The sequence below is a fragment of the Pan troglodytes genome, chromosome 2 (assembly GCF_028858775.2).
Source record: "Pan troglodytes isolate AG18354 chromosome 2, NHGRI_mPanTro3-v2.0_pri, whole genome shotgun sequence".
In the NCBI taxonomy this organism is placed as follows: Eukaryota; Metazoa; Chordata; class Mammalia; order Primates; family Hominidae; genus Pan; species Pan troglodytes.
This window is the reverse complement of record NC_086015.1, coordinates 142,004,940-142,027,736: the sequence shown is the minus strand read 5'-3', so window position 1 is coordinate 142,027,736 and position 22,797 is coordinate 142,004,940. Positions and strand designations below refer to the sequence as shown.

The following is a 22,797-nucleotide window of genomic DNA, read 5'->3' as shown; positions in this document are numbered from 1 at the left end:
ACTTATTTCAGTGTGTATTTAGGTCATTCAGTTTTATTATATATATAGATTTGAGTGACCACCACCACCGTAAAGTCACAATAGTTCCATTACAAGAGTCTCTCATTCTGGCTGGGTGTGGTGGCTTACACCTGTAATCCCAGCACTTTGGGAGGCTGAGGTGGGTGGATCACCTGATGTAAGGAGTTCGAGACCAGCCCGGCCAACATGGTGAAACCCCATCTCTTCTAAAAATACAAAAAATTAGCTGGGCGTGGTGGCACATGACTATAATCCCAGCTACTTGGGAGGCTGAGGCAGGAGAATCGCTTGAACCCGGGAGTCAGGGGTTGCAGTCAGCTGAGGTCATACCATTGCACTCCAGGCTGGGTGACAGAGTGAGACTTTGTCTCAAAAAAAAAAAAAAAAAAGCCAGGCACAGTGGCTCATGCCTGTAATCCCAACACTTTGGAAGGCTGAGGCGGGCGGATCACGAGATCAGGAGTTCAAGACCAGTTTGACCAATGTGGTGAAACCCCATCTCTACTAAAAATACAAAAATTAGCCAGGAGTGGTGGTGCGTGCCTATAGTCCCAGCTACTTGGGAGGCTGAGGCAGGAGAATCGCTTGAACCCAGGAGGCGGAGGTTGCAGTGAGCCAAGATCGCACCATTTGCACTCCAGCCTGGGTGACAGCGAGACTCTGTCCCAAAAAAAAAAAAAAAACCTCTAATTCTACCTTTTTATAGCCCCAGTCACCTCCCTCCCACCCTTTCTAACCTCTGGCAACTACTAATCTGTTTTTTATGATTTTGTCGTTTCGAGAATGTTATATAAATGAAATCATCTAGGAGCTTGGCTTTTTTCTTTTTTTAGAGATACGGTCTTGCCCTGTTGCCCAGGCTTTAGCGTAGTGGTACGATCATAACTCACTGCAGCCTCAAACTCTTGAGCTCAAGCAATCCTCTGGCCTCAGCTTCCCAAGTAGCTGAGAATTACAGGCATGTGCCACTACACCCAGCTAATTTTTTAAAATTTTTGTAGAGACAAGGTTTTGCCACAGTTCCCAGGCTGGTCTTGAACTCCTGGGCTCCAGTGATCTTCCTGCCTTGGTCTCCCAAAGTGCTGGGATTACAGGCATAAGCCACCATGCCTAGCCTGTTTTTTTTTTCAGTCAGCATAATTCTCTGAAGATCCATCTAAATTGTTATGTTTATCTGTAGAAATTTTCTTGCATATCAGGGCCGGGTGCAGTGGCTCACACCTGTAATCCCAGCACTTCGGGAGGCCGAGGCGGGCAGATCATGAGGTCAGGAGATCAAGACCATCCTGGCTAACACGGTGAGACCCCGTCTCTACTAAAAATACAAAAATTAGCCAGGTGTGGTCGCAGGCGCCTGTAATCTCAGCTACTCAGGAGGCTGAGGCAGGAGAATCGCTTGAACCTGGGAGGCGGAGGTTGCAGTGAGCCGAGATTGCGCCATTGCACTCCAGCTTAGGCATCAAAGTGAGACTCTGCCAAAAAAAAAAAAAAGGAAATTTTCTTGCATATCAATAGTATAGTTACCACATTTAGAAAACTTAACATTGGTATTGTTACCTAATATATAGTTTATATTCCAATTTTACCAATTATGTATTTTTTTCCCACAATAATATTTTTTAGTTGTCCTTAGTGGTGCCATGACAGTGTCTTAGACTTTTTTTTTTTTTTTTTTTTTTGGCAGAGTCTTGCTCTGTCACCCAGGCTGGAGTGTAGTGGCGCAATCTCGGCTCACTGCAACCTCTGCTCACTGCAACCCTCGCCTCCCAGGTTCAAGCGAGTCTCCTGCCTCAGCCTCCTGAGTAACTGGGATTACAGGCACGCACCACCATGCCCAGCTTCTTTTTGTATTTTTAGTAGGAACAGAATTTCGCTACGTTGACCAGGCTGGTGTCAAACGCCTGACCTTGTGATCTGCCCATCTCGGCCTCCCAAGAGTACTGGGATTATAGGCGTGAGCCACCGCGCCCGGCCGACATTTATTTATTTATTTATTTTTTGAGACGGAGTCTCGCTCTGTCGCCTAGGCTGGAGTGCAGTGGCACGATCTCGGCTCACTGCAAGCTCCGCTTCCCGGGTTCATGCCATTCTCCTGCCTCAGCCTCCCGAGTAGCTGGGACTACAGGCGCCTGCCATCATGCCCAGCTAATTTTTTGTGTGTTTTTAGTAGAGCTAGGGTTTCACGGTGTTAGCCAGGATGGTCTCAATCTCCTGACCTCGTGATCCATCCACCTTGGCCTCCCAAAGTGCTGGGATTACAGGCGTGAGCCACCATGCCTGGCCCAACATTTCTTGTTTTTGATGACCATGACAGTTCTGAGGAATACTGGTCAGTTGTTTTGCATAATGTCTTTCAATTGAGTTTTTCTGATTTTTTTTTTTTTTAATGATTAGACTGGAATTACGGGTTTTTGCGAGGAAGACCACGGAAATAAAGTGCCATTTTTCTGACATGATATCAAAAGTATATACTAAAAAATGAATTATCGTTGTTGATGTTGTCCTTGATCAGCTGGCTGAGGTAGTTTGTTAGGTTTCCCTGCTATAAAGTTACTCCTTCCCTCTCCTTTTCATATTATACTTTTTGGAAGGAAGGCACTATGTGCAGCTCACACTTAAAGAGTGGGGCGTTATAGTTCCTTTCCTTGATGGGGGTGTATCTACACAAAGTATTTGGAATTCTGTGTGGGAGATTTATTCTGCCCTCCCATTTATTTGTTTAATCATTTACTTATATCAGTGTAGACTTGTAGATATTTATTTTGTACTTTGGTTTATAATCCAATACTTTATTACTTTGTTGCTCAAAATATTCTAGCTTTGGCCATTGGGAGCTCTTTCAGTTTGCCCTGGTCCCTTTCATGATTTCCTATCATTGTGTGTGTGTGTGTGTTCGTGTGTGTGTATGTGTGTGTTTGAGCACTTTTTTAGTTACATTACTACAAGATATTCAAGGCTTACTTTGTATATTTCTTACCTCATCCTAGGATCAGTCATTTCTCCAAGGGAACTGGTCCCTTTTATTGGAGAACAGTGTTAGAAACTAAGAGCTGAACATAATGTGCACTCTTTATTACTGGGGTATCTGCTTCTAAGATCTCTCAGCTGATAGAACAAGGAAATATATGTTAATACTATATACATATGTCTATAAATTTATCCATACTTAACTATGTCTGTGTTAAGCTAAACATTAGTTTATACTGATGTTTCTAACTCCAGTCCATTCTCGCTTCCTCTTCTTGTTTAACTGCTGTAAACTCCTACTCCAATAGTGAAAAATCTGGCTTTTAATTTTCTTTTTTTTGAGGCAAAGTCTCGCTCTTGTCCCCCAGGCTGGAGTGCAATGGTGCAATCTTGGCTTACTGCAACCTCTGCCTCCCAGGTTCAAGTGATTCTCCTGCCTCAGCCTCCTGAGTAGGTGGGATTTCAGGCGCCTGCCACCATGCCCAGCTAATTTTTGTATTTTTAGTAGAGACGGGGTTTCACCATGTTGGCCGGGCTGGTCTTGAACTCCTGACCTCAGGTGATCCGCCCGCCTCGGCCTCCCAAAGTGCTGAGATTACAGGCGTGAGCCACTGCGCCCGGCTTAATTTTCTTAATCGTATCTTTCACAGAAGTTGTAAGTTTTTTTTTGAGACAGAATCTCACTCTGTCTCCCAGGCTGGAGTGCAGTGGCGCAGTCTCGGTTCACTGCAGTCTCCGCCTCTCGGGTTCAAACGATTCTCCTGCCTCAGCTTCCTGAGTAGCTGGGATTACAGGTGCGCGCCACCATGCCCGGCTAATTTTTTTTTGCATTTTTAGTAGAGATGGGGTTTCACCATGTTGGCCAGGATGATCTTGAACTCCTGACTCCAGATGATCCACCCGCCTCGGCTGAGATTACAGGCATGAGCCACCGTGCCCGGCCAGAAGTTGTAGGTTTTAGTAAAGACCAGCTTACCCATTTTTTTTTTCATAGATCTTGCTTTTTGGTGTTGTATAAAAACTCATAGCCAAACTGAAGATCAACTAGATTTTCCCTTTAAACAGCAGAAATAAATAGTTTTAAATATATAAAATGTATTAGTATATGTTATATAGTCTAATATATTCACATATAAAACTTATATTTTATATTCATATATAAAACATTATATATAGTGTGTGTGTATATATATAGAGAGAGAGAGAGAAAAGGAGAGAGAGAGAGAGGGCCTAGATTTTCTCCTAATTTTTTTTTGTTTTGAGACAGAGTCTTGCTTGTTGTCCATGCTAGAGTGCAGTGGCATGTTCTCATCTTACTGTTACCTCTGCCTCCCAGGCTCAAGCGACCCCCACCCCACCTCAGCCTCTTGAGTAGCTGGGACTACAGGTGTGCATTCCCACACCTGGCTCTGTATTTTTCTTTGTAGAGACACACTACTTTGTAGAGACTACAAAGTTGTTCAACAACTTTGTAGAGTTGTAGAACAACTCACCTTGTTGCCCAGGCTGGTCTTGAACTCCTGGGCTCAAATGATCTTCCTGCCTTGGCCTCCCAAAGTGCTGAGGTTACAGGTGTATGCCACTGCACCCGGCCTTCTAAATGTTTTATAGGTTTACATATTACATGAGAGGTTGTTTTTTGCACTTCTTTTAACTGAGATTTTGACTGTTGTCAATAAGTAATATATTTCCCCCCTTTAATTTCTTGGATGGGACATGGGGTTCCGTCAGAAGTTTTATAGTTAGAAAAAGAAATGGTAAAATGAAATTTTGGAACTTGCTGAGCAGTGGATAAAAAGCTCTGTTAATTTTGGAATTCAAATACCATATGTCATAGGGAGAAAATAAATGTATCTTTTCCTAGCCCTCAATCTGATTGAGGGAACATGACATATATAAGAAAAATAATCAGCACTAAAGGCAACATGTGGTGTAGTGCTTAATTGTGTTTTTAAAAAAAACCCTCGAGTTTATGAGGAGATCAAGGTCAGTGTGAGCTGGACTAGTAAGAGAAGGCATCTTGGAAGCCAGACCTTTTTTTTTTTTTTGAGACAGGATCTTGCTGTCTTCCCCAGGCTGGAGTGCGATGACATGATCATAGCTCACTGCAGCCTCAACCTCCTGAGCTCAAAAGCGATCCTTCCACCATAGCATCTCAAATAGCTGGGACTATAAGTGCCACCACCATGTCTGGTTAATTTTTAAAATTTTTAGTGTAGATGAGATCTTGTCATGTTGCCCAGGTTGGTCTTGAACTACTGGACTCAAGTGATCCTCCCACCTTGGCCTTCCAAAATGCTGGGATTATAGGTTTGAGCTACTGTTCCCACCACACCTGGACTTTTCTTTCTTTTTATAGCTGCACAACATTCCGTTATGTGGACGTACCATAGTGCATCTAACCAGTCCTCTGTTGACAAACTTTAAGAAAGTTTATAGTGTATTGGCATTACAAGCAGTGCTGTAATGGATAAATAAGGTTTATTTTATTATTATTTATTTTATTTTTTTGAGACAGTTTCACTCTGTTGCCCATGCTGGAGTGCAGTGGCGCAATCTTGGCTCACTGCAACCTCCACCTCCCATGTTCAAGTGATTCTTCTGCCTCAGCCTCCTGAGTATCTGGGATTACAGGTGTGTGCCACCACACCTGGCTAATTTTTCTATATTTTGTAGAGACGGGGTTTCACCACGTTGCCCAGGCTGGTCTCGAACTCCTGAGTTCAAGCAATTCTCCTGCCTGGGCCTCCCAAAGTGCTAGGGTTATAGGCATGAGCCACTGCACCTGGCCTGGATAAATAAGATTTAGATTTGACTTTGAAACATTTGGTTCATATCCTGTATTATCCCAAGATACAGATTGTGACCAGAAACAATGAAGGCAAATTGACATATTTTCTGTAATAAGTGGCTCATATTTATAACAGTAGTTAACACATCCATATGTATGCATATAATTTATGTATTTGAGGGCACTACTGCAAAAAGCTATAGGAGCTGTGGAATGCTTGCGCATATTATAAAGTTTAAAAATACAAGTTTATTATGGAGAGTAAGCCTCTTATCCCCTGCCTAGAATCTGCAATATTCCAGTTTCTTGTATTTTAAGGGTGGTATTCTTCAACGTCCAGCTGTGTACAGTATCACCATTGGCAAGTTGACTTATTTCCCGGGGTGATTCCCATCCAAGAAATCTCTATTTTCTCACTATCCTCCTAATACAAGCTTATTTTGCTGCTGGCCATTCCAGCTGTTTACATTCTGTTGGTCTCTTTTCAAGTCTAATTTTTCTAGAGCAGTCCTGAATAAGCAGGCCTCAATTTCTTTGAGGTTCAGAGCTTCCTCTCTTCAGTTCTAGCATTGTCCATACAACTATGTCACTCTTGGAAATCCCTGTTCTGCTGAGCATGTTTAGTTATCATGTGGGTGAATAATATAACAGTGATCTTTTTTTTTTTGAGATGGAGTCTCACTGTGTCTCCCAGGCTGGAATGCGGTGGTGGGATCTCAGCTCACTACAACCTCTGCCTCCTGGGTTCAAGCAATTCTCCTGCCTCAGCCTACAGAGTAGCTGGGACTACAAGCGTGCATCACCACACCTGGCTAATTTTTGTATTTTTAGTTGAGACGAGGTTTTGCCATGTTGGCCAGGCTGGTCTCGAACTTTTGACCTCAAGTGATCTGCCTCCCTTGGCCTCCCAAAGTGCTGGGTTACAGGTGTGAGCTACCTCACCCGGCCGATTTCTCTTAGAGTCTGAGAATATCACTGAAGATTTAATAAATAAACCACTGATATGTGTATAATTATATTAGCACAGCTTTCTCAATCTTGTAGAAACTATTGCTCTGCTGATCTAATTAAGGAAGTTCTGATTCTTTTTGTAAGGGGAAGAATCCTTTAAAAATGGGAAGATGGGGCCGGGCGCGGTGGCTCATGCCTGTAATCCCAGCACTTTGGGAGGCCAAGGTGGGAGGATCAGGAAGTCAGGAGATTGAGACCATCCTGACCAACGTGGTGAAACCCCATCTCTACTAAAAATACAAAAATTAGCCCGGCATGGTGGGGCATGCCTGTAATCCCAGCTACTCAGGAAGCTGAGGCAGGAGAATCGCTTGGACCGGGGATGGGGAGGTTTCAGTGAGCCGAGATTGCGCCACTGCACTCCAGCCTGGTGACAGAGCGAGACTCTCTCAAAAAACAAAACAAAACAAAACAACAACAACAAAAGAGAAGATGTACATCCTAAATCTGTTTTTGTTTTTGTGTTTTTTGAGACGGAGTCTCGCTCTGTGGCCCAGGCTGGAGTGCTGTGGCGCGATCTTGGCTCACTGCAAGCTCTGCCTCCCGGGTTCATGCCATTCTCCTGCCTCATCCTCCTGAGTAGCTGGGACTACAGGCGCGTGCCACCACGCCCGGCTAATTTTTTTGTATTTTTAGTGGAGACGGGGGTTTCACCGTGTTAGCCAGGATGGTCTCAATCTCCTGACCTCGTGATCTGCCAACCTCGGCCTCCCAAAGTGCTTGGATTACAGTCGTGAGCCACCGTGCCCGACCCCTAATTCTGTTTTTAATAAATACTGATTTTGTTGTTGTTGTTGTTGTTGTTTGTTTTTGAGATGGAGTCTCGCTCTGTCACCCAGGCTGGAGTGCAGTGTCACGATCTCGGCTCTCTGCAACCTCCGCCTCCCGGGTTCAAGGAATTCTCCTGCCTCAGCCTCCCGAGTAGCTGAGATTACGTGCATGCGCCACCATGCCTGGCTAATTTTTTTATTTTAAGCAGAGACGGTTTTGTCACGTTGGCCAGGCTGGTCTCGAACTCCTGACCTCAGGTGATCCGCCTGCCTCTGCCTCCCAAAGTGTTGGGTTTACAGGCGTGAGCCACCACACCTGGCCGAATACTGAGGTTTTTTTCTTCTTTTTTTGAGATGGAGTCTTGCTGTGTCACCCAGGCTGGAGTGCAGTGGCACGATCTCAGCTCACTGCAAGCTCCGCCTCCCGGGTTCATGCCATTCTCCTGCCTCAGCCTTCCGAGTAGCTGGGACTACAGGCACCCACCACCACGCCCAGCTAATTTTTTTGTATTTTTAGTAGAGACGGGGTTTCACCATGTTAGCCAGGATGGTGTTGATCTCCTGACCTCGTGATCCGCCCACCTTGGCCTCCCAAAGTGCTGAGATTACAGGTGTGAGCCACTGTTCCCGGCCATACTGAGTTTTCTAAAGGCTGCTTACAGTATACTTTGGAAAGAAATTGTAAAATTAAGAATTCTTAAGCAATTGCGTCTTGCATTTAGTGATTCAGATTTACATTTTAGCTTATTTTACAGCGATTTTGTTCTTAAGAGTTGATAAGGATATCAAATCAGAATGAAAACATCATTGTGTCCTCTTAATTTAAAAGCCATAGTTTCCAAGCTTTTTGCTCTTTTGTTTTTTTTGAGACAAGGTCTCTGTTATTCAGGCTGAGTGCAGTGGCATGATCATGGCTCACTGCAGCCTCGACCTTCTTGGGCACAAGCGATGCTTCCACCTCAGCCTCCTGAGTTGCTGGGACTACAGGCTTGTACCACCTCGCCTGGCTGATTTGTAATTTTTTCGGAGAGAGGGGCTCTTGCTCTGTTGCCCAGGCTGGTCTTGAACTCCTGGGCTCAAGCCATCCTCTTGCCTTGGCCTCCCAAAGTGCTAGGATTATAGATATGAACTACCATGCCTGGCCTGTTTTTTTCTGAAATATTCGTGTATTTTTTCTCTATAAGAGGCCAAGTGATTTGTGAGGTTACTTCTTCTTTTTTTAAAAAATTTTTTGTAGAGGTGGAGTCTTGCTATGTTGTCCTGGGCTCAAGCAATCCTTCTGCCTCAGCCTCCCAGAGTGCTGGGATTATAAGTGTGAGCCACTGCACCTGGCCTGTCAGTCAGGTTGCTTCTATACCTATTTTCTTATCTAGAATATGTGGTAACAGTATTAACCTGTTTGTAAATTATCTAACAATAATTGAATGCTTTATGTATTGATGTGGGCCTCCAGTGAATTGATTCTGGTCAAAATTCACACCTTTGGAATGTCAAATTCATTCTGCTGAGAGGCTGGAGCTTTCCTAGATAGACAAGCCACAGAGACTTTCTGAAAATCAAGGTAGAGAGCCTAAGCATTTTAGAGCTTCATGTTGTGTTTGAAAATGGAGGCCCAGAGAAGGAGGCCATCAGCTCCAGTGACTTCCCTAGTGCCTTCATGGTAAAACTCAGCATAGAATTTTCCCTCCACACCTGAGCCTCTTCCAAGAGCTTCTTTCATGTCTTGGCTTTTGTGACACCTTGCCCCAGCCTCATCCCAGGACTTTTCTGCAAAAGGAATTCTTTTCCCTTGGCCCACGTGCTGCTGCAGATATCCAGTTAATGAACAATCTAGATATATTTGTTAAGCATCAAGGTACTGGCCACGTGTAATAATAAGCAAGAGAGGCAAATGTGTGTCCTATGTTCAGTAATGCTATCTGAACACAGATGTTTCAGTGTTTACTTGGTTTGGGAGGATAGGGGTCATTCATAGAAATGGAAAGAGGTATTGATTTAGAAACTAATGCAAATAAAGACAGGAAAATATGTTTTCTCATATTCTAATTTGACAAAATTTAAAATATACATAAGTTTCATAAGGTGAGAATACTTATTTATGTTCTTTCTTAGTCATCCAGTCTCTGGAACTCTCCCTGCCTTGACACCACCTCCCTTCCCAACCTTTTTAAAAACAGTGGTTTAATTGTCTGCTTGCAGAGGTGGATACTTTTTATTCTGGTGGAAGACTGGAGCAGTGGGTGTTTGTTTACAGTTTAAGATGCCCTTTAGGATCTGCTTTCCTTGTTCCCTCAGGTCTGAACTTTCTGAAAAGTTCTGATCTAATGTGGTCGTACCAGGTTTGACTATATCTTTTATTCTACTTCTGGCATTGCTGTCAATTTATCATAAGATTTTTCTTTTGTACATTTCTTTTAGCTAAAGAGTTGGCCATGGGAAACTCCGCTTTATTCACATACACCTTTATATTAATGTATTAGAGTGTGTAAATATTTTCCTATATCCATCATTTATTCATGGAACATTTTTGAGAGGATATGTATTGTGTGCTGTATGAGGCACTGGGGGTGCAAAGTTGAAGAAGATTCATGGCTCATGGTTTTAGTTTTAAGAAACCTCAAGAGAGACTGGCAAATGAACAGATAATTCTGATATGTTGGGGTAAATACAAATGATAGATAGAGATCCTATCTAGGGTATTGTGGACCACAGAATAGAGCAGGATTGGTACTCAAAATACAGTATGGGGACCCTGAGAGGTCCCTGAGCTCTGGAAAGTCAAAACTTTTTTTTAAAGTAACAATACTAACATTATTTGCCCTTTTTTCTCTCTTTTTTTTTCCCCTCACAAATTAACAATGGAGTTTTCCACAGGCAAGGGAACTTGTAATATCTCAATAGAGATGAGAATCCCTCCCTCTTGCCCTCTTTCCCTCCTTTCCTCCGCCACTCTTTCCTTTCCCCTTTCTACTTTCCCCCTTCCCTTTTCTTTCTTTCTTTTTTTTTTTGAGATGGAGTCTCTGTCACACAGGCTGGAGTGCAATGGCGCGATCTCGGCTCACTGCAACCTCCACCTCCTGGGTTCAAGCAGTTCTTCTGCCTCAGCCTCCCGAGTAACTGGGATTATAGGCGCCCGCCACCATGCCTGGATTTTTTTTTTTTGTATTTTTAGTAGAGACGGGGTTTCACTGTGTTGGCCAGGCTGGTCTTGAACTCCTGACCTCGAGTGATCCACCTGCCTCGACCTCCCAAAGTTCTGAGATTATAGGTGTGAGCCACTGTGCCTGGCTCCCCTTTTCTTTCCTTCTTTCTTTTTCTTCTTTTTTGTTTTTGTTTTTAGAAACAGGATCTTGCTGCTTCGCCCAGGCTGGAGTTCAATGGCACCATCATAGTTCACTGCAGCCTTGAACTATGCTCAGGTGACCCATCTGCCTCAGCCTCCCAAGTGGCTAGGATTACATGTGTGCACCAACACACCCAGCTAATTTTTTTCTTTATCTTTTTTTTTTTTTTTTTTGAGACGGAGTCTTGCTCTGTCACTAGGCTGGAGTGCAGTGGCCCAATCTCTGCTCACCGCAACCTCTGCCTCCCGGGTTCAAGCAATTCTCCTGCCTCAGCCTCCCTGGTAGCTAGGACTACAAGCACGTGCCACCATGCCCAGCTAATTTTTGTATTTTTAGTAGAGACAGGATTTCACCATGTTGGCCAGGATGATCTCTTGACCTCCTGATCCACCTGCCTCGGCCTCCCAAAGTGCTGGGATTACAGGTGTGAGCCACCGCGCCTGGCTAATTTTTTATTTTTATTTTTTTTTAGAGACGAGATCTGCTACATTGTCCAGGCTGTCCTCCAACTCCTGAGCTCAAGCAGTCCTCCTTCCTTAGTGTCTCAAAGCTTTAGGATTACAGGCATTTGCCACTGCACCTGCCCTGTGACTGTTTTCAACTATAAACATACCTATTCTGTCATTCTTACAACTTTGAATATAGGTAATTTTATCCATTTAATGCATTGATAATGGCGGTGGCATGATCCAGAAGCACACAATGAACATAAAATGGGGAGGCTCTGATATTTGATACAAATTGCTATGGTACAACTGCTCATTCCTGTGTAGATTATTGTTATTTAAAAAATAATACTCTTGCTATATCACCTCATTTCATTATAATGGGTACCTGTTCTACTTGCTTTTCTGACTTGTCATCTCATTTTTACTGTGCCTAGAGAATTTTGTTAGAAGTCTTACCCCTAATTACCTGTTTGAGAATAGGTAAACTTTTATCGAACTTACTGTAATAAGTAGGCTACATCCTACATAATGAATTGAGTAAGAAGAAAGAGGACATGGGGGTTTTTTAAAAATGTTTCCTGAATCTATTCTTTTTTAGTGTGAAATTTATATGTATGTGATTTTGAAATAATTCAGAATTAATAGAAAAGTTAAAAAATAGGCCGGGTACGGTGGCTCACGCCTATAATCCCAGTACTTTGGGATGCCTAGGTGGGTAGATTACCTGAGGTCAGGAGGTCCGAGACCAGCCTGGCCAACATGGCGAAAACCCATCTCTACTAAAACTATAAAAATTAGCTGGGCGTGGTGGCGCACACCTGTAATCCCAGGTACTCAGGAGACTGAGGCAGTAGAATCACTTGAACCTGGAAGATAGAGGTTGCAGTGAGCCAAGATCACACCACTGCACTCCAGCATGGGTGACAGAGTGAGACTCCGTCTCAAAAATAATAATAATAATAGAGTTGTAGCTGGGTGCAGTGGCTCAAGCCTGTAATGCCAGCACTTTCAGAGCCTGAGGTGGGAGGATTGCTTGAGCCCTGGAGTTTGAGACCAGCCTGGACCACATAGTAGACCCCATCCCTACCAAAAAAAAAAAGTCGGGTGTGGTGGCACACGCCTGTAGTCCCAGCTACTCAAGAGGCTGAAGTGGGAGGATCCCTAGCCCAGGAGGTCAAGGCTGCAGTGAGCCATGATTGCACCACTGCAATCTTTGGGTGACAAAGACTCTGTTTAAAAAAAAAAAAAAGTGTCATGGGTTAAAAGTTATCCTCAAGACTTTTCTATTCTCCAGTAGAAGAAACATTTATATTAATAAATGAGAATTGTGAGTATTAATAAATGTTATAAAGATGATAAAGTAATGTGGTAGATAATGACCTAGGTTGCTATCTTAACTGTGCGACTGTGTAGAATGCCTCTTAGAAGAGGTAACTTGGAGTTAAAACGTAAATGTTATGAAGTGGCAGAAGACCTGGAGGCAGCACATTGCAAGCTGAAAGAACAGCATGTACAAGAGCCCTAAATAGGAACAAAGTGTGAGGAAGAGAAAATATACCAGTAAGGCTAGAGAGTAGTTGAATGAAGAGGAAAGCAGATGAGGTCAGAGCCTGGCATGGTGGCTTATGCCTGTAATCCCAGCACTTTTAGAGGCCGAAGTGGGTGGATCTCTTGAGCACAGGAGTTCGAGACCAGCCTGGGCAACATGGCAAAACCCTGTCTCTGCAAAAAATAACAAAAATTAGGCAGGCGTGGTGGCACACACCTGTAGTCTCAGCTACTAGGGAGGCTGAGGTGGGAGGATCCCTAGAGCCTAGGAGGTTGAGGCTGCAGTGAACCGTGATCATGCTGCTGCACAACAGGCTGGGTGACAGAGCAAGACCCTGTCTCAAAAACAGACAAACAAAAAAACAAGAAAAGAAAAAAGATGAGGTTAGTTGTAGACAGATACCAGATCATATAGGGTAGGTCATTTTTAATATCATGTAGGGTCTTAGTAGTTCATAGTTGTAACGCAGGTAGAGTTAACAGCAGGAAGCCTTTGAAAGGTTTTAAGCAGATCACTCCAGTGATATGATTTATGCTGTACAAGGTACATTCTGGTTGATATGGTGCGGATTAATTGTAGAGAGGTAAGATTTGACTTTGGGAAGCTGAGGCGAGCAGATCACAAGGTCAGGAGTTCAAGTCCAGCCTGGCCAATATGGTGAAACCCCATCTCTACTCAATATACAAAAAAAATTAGCCAGATGTGGTAGCAGGCACCTGTAATCCCAGCCTCTTGGGAGGCTTAGGCAGGAGAATTGCTTGAACCCGGGAGGTGGAGGTTGTAGTGAGTCAAGATCATGCCACTGCACTCAAGCCTGGGCGACAGAGTGAGACTCGGTCTCAAAAAAAAAAAAAAAAAAAAGGTAAGATTTGAAGCAGAGAGACAGATTTGGAGGGTGTTGGAACAGCATAGCCTCAGCCTCCCGAGTAGCTGGGATTATAGGCATATACCACCACGCCCGGCTAATTTTTGTATTTTTAGTAGAGATTGGGTTTCGCCGTGTTGCCCAGGCTGGTCTTGAACTTATGGGCTCAAGTGATCCTCTGGCTTCCCAAGTAACTGGATTACAGGCTTACATCTCTGTGCCTGGCTTGGTGAGGCTTTTGTTCAGAAGAGACATGAGACTTTGTATAGCTAGGGGAGAAAAAGTTGACCCGGACCCCGAGAGAAGCAACATGGAATTATGGAGAAAATATCCTTTTCCAAGGGGACTAGTGTTAGAGATCTTGGGTTGATGACTTCAGTGAGGTGGGCAGTGCTAAGGTCTTAGTTCCAGAGATGGTAAAAGAATAGGTCCTGTTATTGTGTGTTTGTGTTGATAGTATTTAGGCCCTATTTTGGTTCATTCATTTACTAATCTATATGTATTGTAGTAATGGATTATCCTGGAGTTAGAAATACTTTTAAATACAAAAACAAGTGGAAAGTCTTTCCCACCTATATCCCTCAGCTACCTTGTTTCTATTCACACCATTCCTCCAACGCTCCACCCCACCCAGGAAACTATTGTTCAGTTTCTCATGTAACCTTCTAGAGTTTCTTTATATAAATAAAGACAATAAAAATACAGATTCCTGGCCAGGCACAGTGGCTCACGCCTGTAATCCCAGCACTTTGGGAGGCCGACGTGGGTGGATCACGAGGTCAGGAGTTCGAGACCAGCCTGACCAACATGGTGAAACCCGATCTCTACTAAAAATACAAAAATTAGCTGGGCCTGGTGGCACATGCCTGTAATCCCAGCTACTCGGGAGGCTGAGACAGGAGAATTGCTTGAACCCGGGAGGCAGAGGTTGCAGGAGCCGAGATCGTGCCATTGCACAGATTCTGGCCAGGTACAGTGGCTTGGGCATGTAATCTCAGAAATTTGGGAAGCCGAGGCAGGCGGATCACTTGATCCCAGGAGTTCAAGACCAGCCTGGGCAACGTGAGGAAACCCGTCTCTACAAAAAATACAAAAATTAGCCGGGCGTGGTGGTGCACGTCTCTAGTCCCAGCTACCTGGGAGGCTGAGGTGGAGGATCACCTGAGGCCGGGGAGTTCTAGGGTGCAGTGAGCTGCTATTGTGCCACCACACTCCAGCCTGGGCAACAGAGTAAGACTGTCTCAAAAACAAAAAGAAAAAAAGATAAATAAATAAATAACTGCAGATTCTTGTTTCTTTCTATCTTTACCCTAAAATCCACCAATCTCAAAGGTAGCATATTATAACTGTTATTTTGCAAATTGGTCTTCCCACCTTCCCCCTTGCACAGTGTGTTTTTCACTTAAGAATAGAGATTTACACAAAAAGTCTTTCCATAGAGTATATAGGATTTTTTTCCTTTTTCTTTTTTTTTGAGACAGGGTCTATTTCTGTTGCCCAGGCTGGAGTGCAGTGGTGCGATCTTGGTTCACTGCAGCCTGAGCCTCCTGGATTCAAGTGATCTTTCCACCTTGGCCTCTGAGTAACTGGATCACAGGCACATGTCTCCACTCCTGGCCCTGGATTTTATTTTTAGGAGTAGTTTTAGGTTCACAGCAAAATTGAGCAGGAGTACAGAGAGTTTTCACATACACCCATTACCCTACACAGTCATAACTGTACCCACACATGCATAGCCTCCCCCACTATCAACATCCTGAATAAACAAATTTGTTATTTTTGAGTTCACCAATTTTCTTACTTTTGGAAAAACAATCAGCTTTATGTACTTTGAAATTGTTCTGAAATTTGTTTTATAATGTTCCTCTCATTTAAAAAATTGATCTTCATCAAAAGACACCTTAAAGAAAGTGAAAACATGCCACATGTTTTGGGAAAAATAATTGTAATGTATGTAATAGGGAATTAGGGTCCTGACCAGGGCTGGCTTCATGGGTGTGCAATCTGTGCAGTCACGCAGGACCCCTCATTTAGATGGTCCCCGTGCTTAGTTTACTGGTAAGCTGTCACCGTCTTGAAATTCTTAATTTTTGAAAAAGTAGCCCAACATTTTTATTTACTTATTTTAAAATGTTTTTATGGTGAAAAATTTATATTTGGAATTTGCCAGCTGAACTCAGTTTTGGTTATTCCAGTTTTGTTGGCAACATTCAAAGCATCATAGTCAGGAATCTGTTGAATATATGCCTTCTCTCTGGCAGACTCAATCCGGGTGTTGACCTTGGCCATGTCAGTGTCCTAGAGCTTCTTCACAGCTTGTTTGATCTGGCGCTTGTTGGCTTTGACATACACAACTAATGCAAGTGTGGTGTGGTCTTCCGTCTTCTCATTGGTCAGGATTAAGCCTGTTTTTCTTGGGAGTGCTCTTCCTAGTATATTTTGGCTGCAGTGTCTTGGGGCAGCCTGAAGGTGGGTAGCATGCAGATATCTTTCAGCAGTGTGTTTTTGGCTTTTAAAGCCTTTGTTTGGCTTCAGCTTTGGGAGAGGCAGGGGCTTCCTTTTTCTCTTTGGTGCCATCTTGGTGAAAAGGCCTCACTTTTTATTTTGCACTGTGCTCTGCAAATTATGTTGTCTGTCCTGGTCCTGAATATATAAAGCCTACTAATTAATTAGAAAAAGCCAATCCAATAAGAAAATGGCCAAAATCTGAGAGCAAAGATCTTCAGCCTCATTAGATCTTCAACCTACATATTTTAAAATGTGTAGCATTAAGAAGTGATTACATATATAAGTAATAAAATTTACGTGACTTAATTTAGCTCATTTAGATTAATACTTTTGTCTTCAACCTTTTTTGTAGTGTATGTTTTAACTGGAAAAAGTCTTCCATGAAAACGTCACTTTTAAAAAATAAGTAATGCCATCTGTTTTCCTAAAAGACTGAAATGGGGGCGACCATTCTTAGGTAAGTATCCAATTTTGTATTTTTAATTACTTATATATTGGTTAGAGTATAAATCTTTTTTTTTTTTTTTTTTGAGGTGGAGTCTTGCTGTGTTGCCCAGGCTGGAGTGCAGTGGTGCAATCTCGGCTCACTGCAACCTCTGCCTCCTGGGTTCAAGCAATTCTCCTGCCTCAGCCTCCTGAGTAGCTGGGATTACAGGCACATGCCACAATGCCCGGCTAATATTTTTGTATTTTTAGTAGAGACGGGGTTTCACCATGTTGGCCAGGCTGGTGTTGAACTCCTGACCTCAAGTGATCTGCCCGTCTTGGCCTCCCAAAGTGCTGGGATTACAGGCATGAGCCACTGCTCCCAGCAGATTATGAATCTTTTAGTTAACCTGTGAGGTAGGGAGGGAGTGGGAGTAGGGGGGATGCTAGGTCTTGTTTGAAGATAGTCTGTTATTGAGGATTATGTTTCCTACAGAGTTAAGAACAGAACTTCATGAAGCAGAGAGGAGTGTCAGTAGTGTTGAAAGCTCTTTAGACAGGTTAGTTGAAAACTGAAGAAACTTTTTTGGATTTGATAGTTAGGAATTCATTGATGATCCCAGCAGGGGCCATTTTAGGAGGCTGTTTATGGCTGAAAATCAGCTTGCAATGGAGTGAAGAGTAAAGAGGAGGTGATAAAATCTAAATATTTCAGCTATTTCATTTATTAAACCCATATGTAATATAGCTGCATCCATCACTTCCTTAAGCACTGGAGTTATAGTTAGGGTAACCATATATCCTGGTTCAAATCTCCTATAGATCAATTAATGCCCAATTATTTTTATTTTTGTTTTTTTGAAACGGAGTCTTGCTCTGTCACAGGCTGGAGTACAGTGGCACCATCTTGGCTAACTGCAACCTCTGCCTCCCATTTTCAAGCTATTCCCCTGCCTCAGCCTCTCAAGTAGCTGGGACTACAGGCATGTGCCACCTCGCCCAGCTAATTTTTGTATTTTTAATAGAGATGGGGTTTCACCATGTTGACCAGGCTGGTCTCGAACTGCTGACCTCAGGTGATCTGCCCGCCTCAACCTCCCAAAGTGCTGGGTGGGATTACAGGCATGGGTCACCATGCTGGGCCTTTTTTTTTTTTTTTTTTAAAGACAGAGTCTCATGCTCTGTCACCCAGGCTGGAGTGCTGTGGTGTGATCTCGGCTCACTGCAACCTCTGCCTCCTGGTTTCAAGTGATTCTCCTGCCTCAGTCTCCCAAGTAGCTGGGATTACAGGCACCCACCACTATGGTTGGCTAATTTTTGTATTTTTAGTAGAGACGGGGTTTTACCATGTTAGCCAGGCTAGTCTCGAACTCCTGACCTCAGGTGATCTGCCTGCCTCGGCCTCCCAAAATTCTGGGATTACAGGCGTGAGCCACCGCGCCCGGCTGAGATAATTTTTTTTTAAGAAAGTGGGGTCTCAGTCTGTCACTCAGGCTGGAGTCCAGTGATGCAATCACTTCTGGGCTCAAGTGATCCTCCTGCCTCAGCCTCTTGATGGGATTACAGGTGTAAGCCACCATGCTCACCCAGCAAGAGGTGATTTAAAGTATACAAGAAGATATGCATAGGTTGTATGCAAAGACCATACAATTTAATATCAGGAACTTGAGCATTTCTGGATTTTGGTGTCTGCAAGGGTTCTGGAAACAATTCCCCCCAGATACCACAGATGACTATATATTTATTGTTTATCTTCTCTGTCCTCATTAGCATATCAACTCCATGAGAAATGGACCTCTGTTTTTGTTCACTGTTGTAACCCTAGCAGCTAGCAGAGTTCTTGGTATATTAGTAAATGCTCGGTAAATATGTATTCAGTATATAATGGCCTCCAGTGCCTTGATGCATCCCCTTTATCAATCCTGCATCTCATAGACAGTTATTTCAATTACCAGTGTCAAATTTCTCATGTTCACCTAAAAGGTTATGCTAGCTAAATTCATACTGCCTGCCATGTCATGCTAGCTTATCTCAAACTAGGCCTTTACTATTGCTCAGCAATCATATTAAATTTCTCCACCATCGTCTCTGGTCTGGTTAGTTGCAACAGCCTCTTAATTGACTTTTGTGCTTCCACTCTGCACCTGTAATTCATCTTCAATAAAACAGAGGACTCTAAGGCATATATCATGTCATACCACTTTTATGCTTAAAAACTCACAAGATGCTGGGTGCTGTGGCTCACGCCTGTAACCCCAGCACTTTGGGAGGCCAAGGCAGGTGGATCACCTGAGGTCTGGAGTTGGAGACCAGCTGGCCAACATGATGAAACTTGATCTCTACTAATAATACAAAAAATTAGCTGGGCATGGTGGCGGGCACCTGTAATCCCAGCTACTTGAGAGGCTGAGGCAGAAGAATCTCTTGAACCTGGAGGGTGGAGGTTGCAGTAAGCTGAGATCGCGGCATTGCATTCCAGCCTGGGCAACAAGAGCGAAACTCCATCTCAAAACAAAACAAAACAAAAAACAAACAAAAAGAACTCACAAGACTTTGAGTCTAAACTCCTTACCACAGCCACAGAACACTACGTGGCCTGGCTCTGCCTACTTCTTCAATCTGAAATTTTTTTAAGAGATGGTGCCTCACTATGTTGCTCAGGCTGTTTTCAAACTCCTAACCTCAAGCGATCCTCCTGCCTTGGCCTCCCAAAGTGCTGGGATTACAGATGGGAGCCACAGTGCCTGGTCAACTTCTTTAATCTCATCTCATGACACTATGGTCCTCATCCACCTTATTGTAGAAACACTGGAATTCTTTCCATTCCTCAAACACAATCAGCCCATTTCCACCTTGAGGTTTAAACTTTTTTTTTTTTTTTTTTTTTTTTTTGAGCCAGAGTCTCGCTGCAACGCCCAGGCTGGAGTGCAATGGTGTGATCTTGGCTCATTGCAACCTCTGCCTCCCAGATTCAAGCGATTCTCCTGCCTCAGCTTCCCAAGTAGCTGCGATTATAGGCATGTGCCGTCATGCTCGACTGATTTTTGTATTTTTATTAGAGACGGGGTTTCACCATGTTGACGGGGCTGGTCTCAAACTCCTCACCTCGCGGGATCCGCCCCCCTCGGCCTCCCAAAGTGCTAGGATTACAGGCGTGAGCCACCATGCCCAGCGAGGTTTAAACTTACATAGCTTGATTTTCTTTTAGTTTGGTTAAATTCTTGTCTTTCAGATCTTAATGTCACCTCCTCAGAAGAAGATAACCAGTCACTATCAATTGCCATATTTTAATTCTTTTCATATCACATTACAATTTGATATTGTTCTTGTTCACTCCAGTGATTAGCTCCACGAGAACACTAATCTTGTCTACAAGAGTGCCTGGCACAATGCAGGTGGTCAGTAAATATTTGGTGAATTTGGTAGCTGCCCTATGTTTTTCCTAAATGCTTTCTTCTCCCAGGATCCCAACCTCACCACTAATTAACTATATGCCGAATAGATAACCTCAATCCCTACATTATTAAAAAAAGTAAGATAAGAAATCCTACACTTAGCTGGGTGTGGTGGCACACACGTGTAATATTGGCTACTCAGGAAGCTGAGGCAGGAAGATTTCATGAGCCCAGGAATTCAAGGTTGCAGTGAGCTGTAATTGGACCACTGCACTCCAGTCTGGGCAACAGAGTATGACCCTGTTGGAGGGGAGGGGGAGAGAAAGAGAAGGAGAAAAGAAATCCTACAGCTTCTTCCTCTTTGCCTAAAAATTCCTTGATATATCCTCTCTTCCAGTCCTCTAGTTTCTAAGCAGAAAGATTGCTACTCTTCTAAGAGCTAAACCCTTTACCTATGTCTTTGATCTCAATCAAACTTCTTACCTCTTCTGAGTAAAAACTTAATTACTCTTTTTAATATTTAAACTGTATGCAAGCTGAGTACAGTGGCCCACACTTGTAATTAGCCAGGCATGGTGGCGAATGCCTGCAGTTCCACCTACTTGGGAGGCTGAAGTGGAAGGATTGCTTGAGCCCAGGAGGTCGAGGCTGCAGTGAGCCCAGATCCTACCACTGCACTTCAGCCGGGCAACAGAGCGAGACTGTGTCTCAAAAAACAAAAATTATCTCAATGGTAACCTGGAAAATGAAAAAAAATTATAATACCTAATACAATGTAAATGCCTTGTGAATAGGTGTTATTGTATTATTTAGGGAATAATGACAATAGAAAAAAGTCTGTACATGTTTAGTACAGGCACAACAGAACCATTACCCGATCCAATATTTCTTTTTTTTCTTTAATTTTTTGAAATGGAGTGTCACTTTGTTGCCCAGGCTGGAGTGCAATGGCGCGATCTCAGCTCACTGCAACTTCCACTTCCCTGGTTCAAGCGATTCTCCTGCCTCAGCCTTCAGAGTAGCTGGAATTACAGGCACGCACCACCAGGCCTGGCCCCGCATCCAATATTTTCGATTCATAGTTGGTTGTATTCACAGATGTGGAACCCACCGATATAGAACACACAGATATGGAGGGCCTACTATATAATATGTTGGGTGGTGATAAGTGTTATTTTGAAGATTTATACCTTGTTTGCCATTGTCATTAAGGTATGGAAATATATTAGGGAAAAGTAGACATTGATGAAGGAGGGATATGTTTACTAAGGTAAAGTTAGGGAAGACCTCTCTGATTAGGTGACATTTGAGTTGGCAGCTCCAAATGAAGTGAGGGAGCAGGCCCTCTGGGTATTTTGGATAGGGTGGGGAGGGCATTTTAGACTGAAGGAACTTAAATACAAAGTGTTTGAAGCTGGATGTGCTTGATGTGTTCTATGAGCTGCAAGAGGGCCAGAGTGGCTGCATTGAAGTAAGTGAGGGTGGAGGTAGTAGGAGCTGACATCATCATTGTGAATGTGGTAGAGGCTTGAGTCAAGTTGTAGACCAGAGTCAGGCCTTTTCTTCTGTATGATGGTGGAGCTGCAGATCCAGGAGTGAGGTTGTGGTGGGAAGTGAAAGGTCAAGCTGTGGCTGAGAGGTGTAACTTCAGGCTGAAGAATTGTGAGGCCGCCAGGTGCAGTGGCTCACGCCTGTAATCCCAACAGTTGGGGAGGCTGAGACGGGCAGATCCCTTGAGTTAGAGACCAGTCTGGGCAACATGGTAAAACCCCATCTCTACAAAAAATGTAAAAATCAGTCGGGCGTGGCGGCGCATGCCTGTAGTCCCAGCTACTCAAGAGACTGAGGCTAGAGGATTGCTTGAGCCTGAGAGGTGGAGGTTGCAGTGAGCCGAGATTGCACCACTGCACTCCAGCCTGGGTGACACAGCAAGACATCTCAAAAAAAACCAACCATGAGGTCAGATGTTTGAAGTATCTGAAAGTGAAGATGAGAGAAGAGGGTGTACAATGAAACCGATTTTTGAACACCACAGGGAGGTAGGAAGCGTTGAAAAAGGTGAGTTGGAGGCACAGAGGGCCTGTAAGTTCATAATGGACAAGTTTATTTGGCTTCAGGTTTTTTGTTTTGTTTTGTTTTTGAGGTGGAGTCTCACTCTGTTGCCCAGGCTGGAGTGCAGTGGTGTGATCTCGGCTTGCTGCAACCTCCACCTCCCAGGTTCAAGTGATTCTCCTGCCTCAGCCTCCTGAGTAGCTGGGACTCAGGGTTTTTTCTTTTTTTTTTTTTTTTTGAGACGGAGTCTCACTCCGTCACCTAGGCTGGAGTACAGTGGCACGATCTTGGCTCACTGCAAGCTCTGCCTCCTGGGCTCACGCCATTCTCCTGCCTCAGCCTCCCGAGTAGCTGGGACTACAGGCACCCGCCACCACGCCCAGTTAATTTTTTTTTTTTTTTTTTTTTGTATTTTTAGTAGAGATGGGGTTTCACTGTGTTAGCCAGGATGATCTCAATCTCCTGACCTCATGATCTGCCCGCTTCGGCCTCCCAAAATGCTGGGCTTCCAGGCATGAGCCACCGTGCCTGGTCTCAGGGTTTAAAAAAAAAAATTGGTGAAATACACACAATATAAAATTTATCATTTTGCTTTTTTTTTTTTTTTTAATGAGGGCAGGGTTTTGCCCTGTTTCTCAGGCTGGCCTCG

At 43.7% G+C, this 22,797-nt stretch overlaps 1 protein-coding gene across 5 annotated transcripts in view; it reads left to right on the top strand.

Annotated features, from left to right (window-relative positions):
* Positions 1–22,797, top strand: part of PIK3CB (phosphatidylinositol-4,5-bisphosphate 3-kinase catalytic subunit beta) — a 182,120-nt gene that overhangs the window by 21,781 nt on the left and 137,542 nt on the right. For 3 of the 5 annotated variants that reach the window (XM_016942048.3, XM_003950204.5, XM_054681091.2), the window contains exon 2: positions 16,628–16,732. The exons of the other annotated variants lie outside the window; for them this stretch is intronic. The gene's annotated coding sequence lies outside the window, so the exon portion shown is untranslated. The remainder of the gene's footprint in view (positions 1–16,627; positions 16,733–22,797) is intronic. 5 annotated transcript variants of the gene reach the window in all.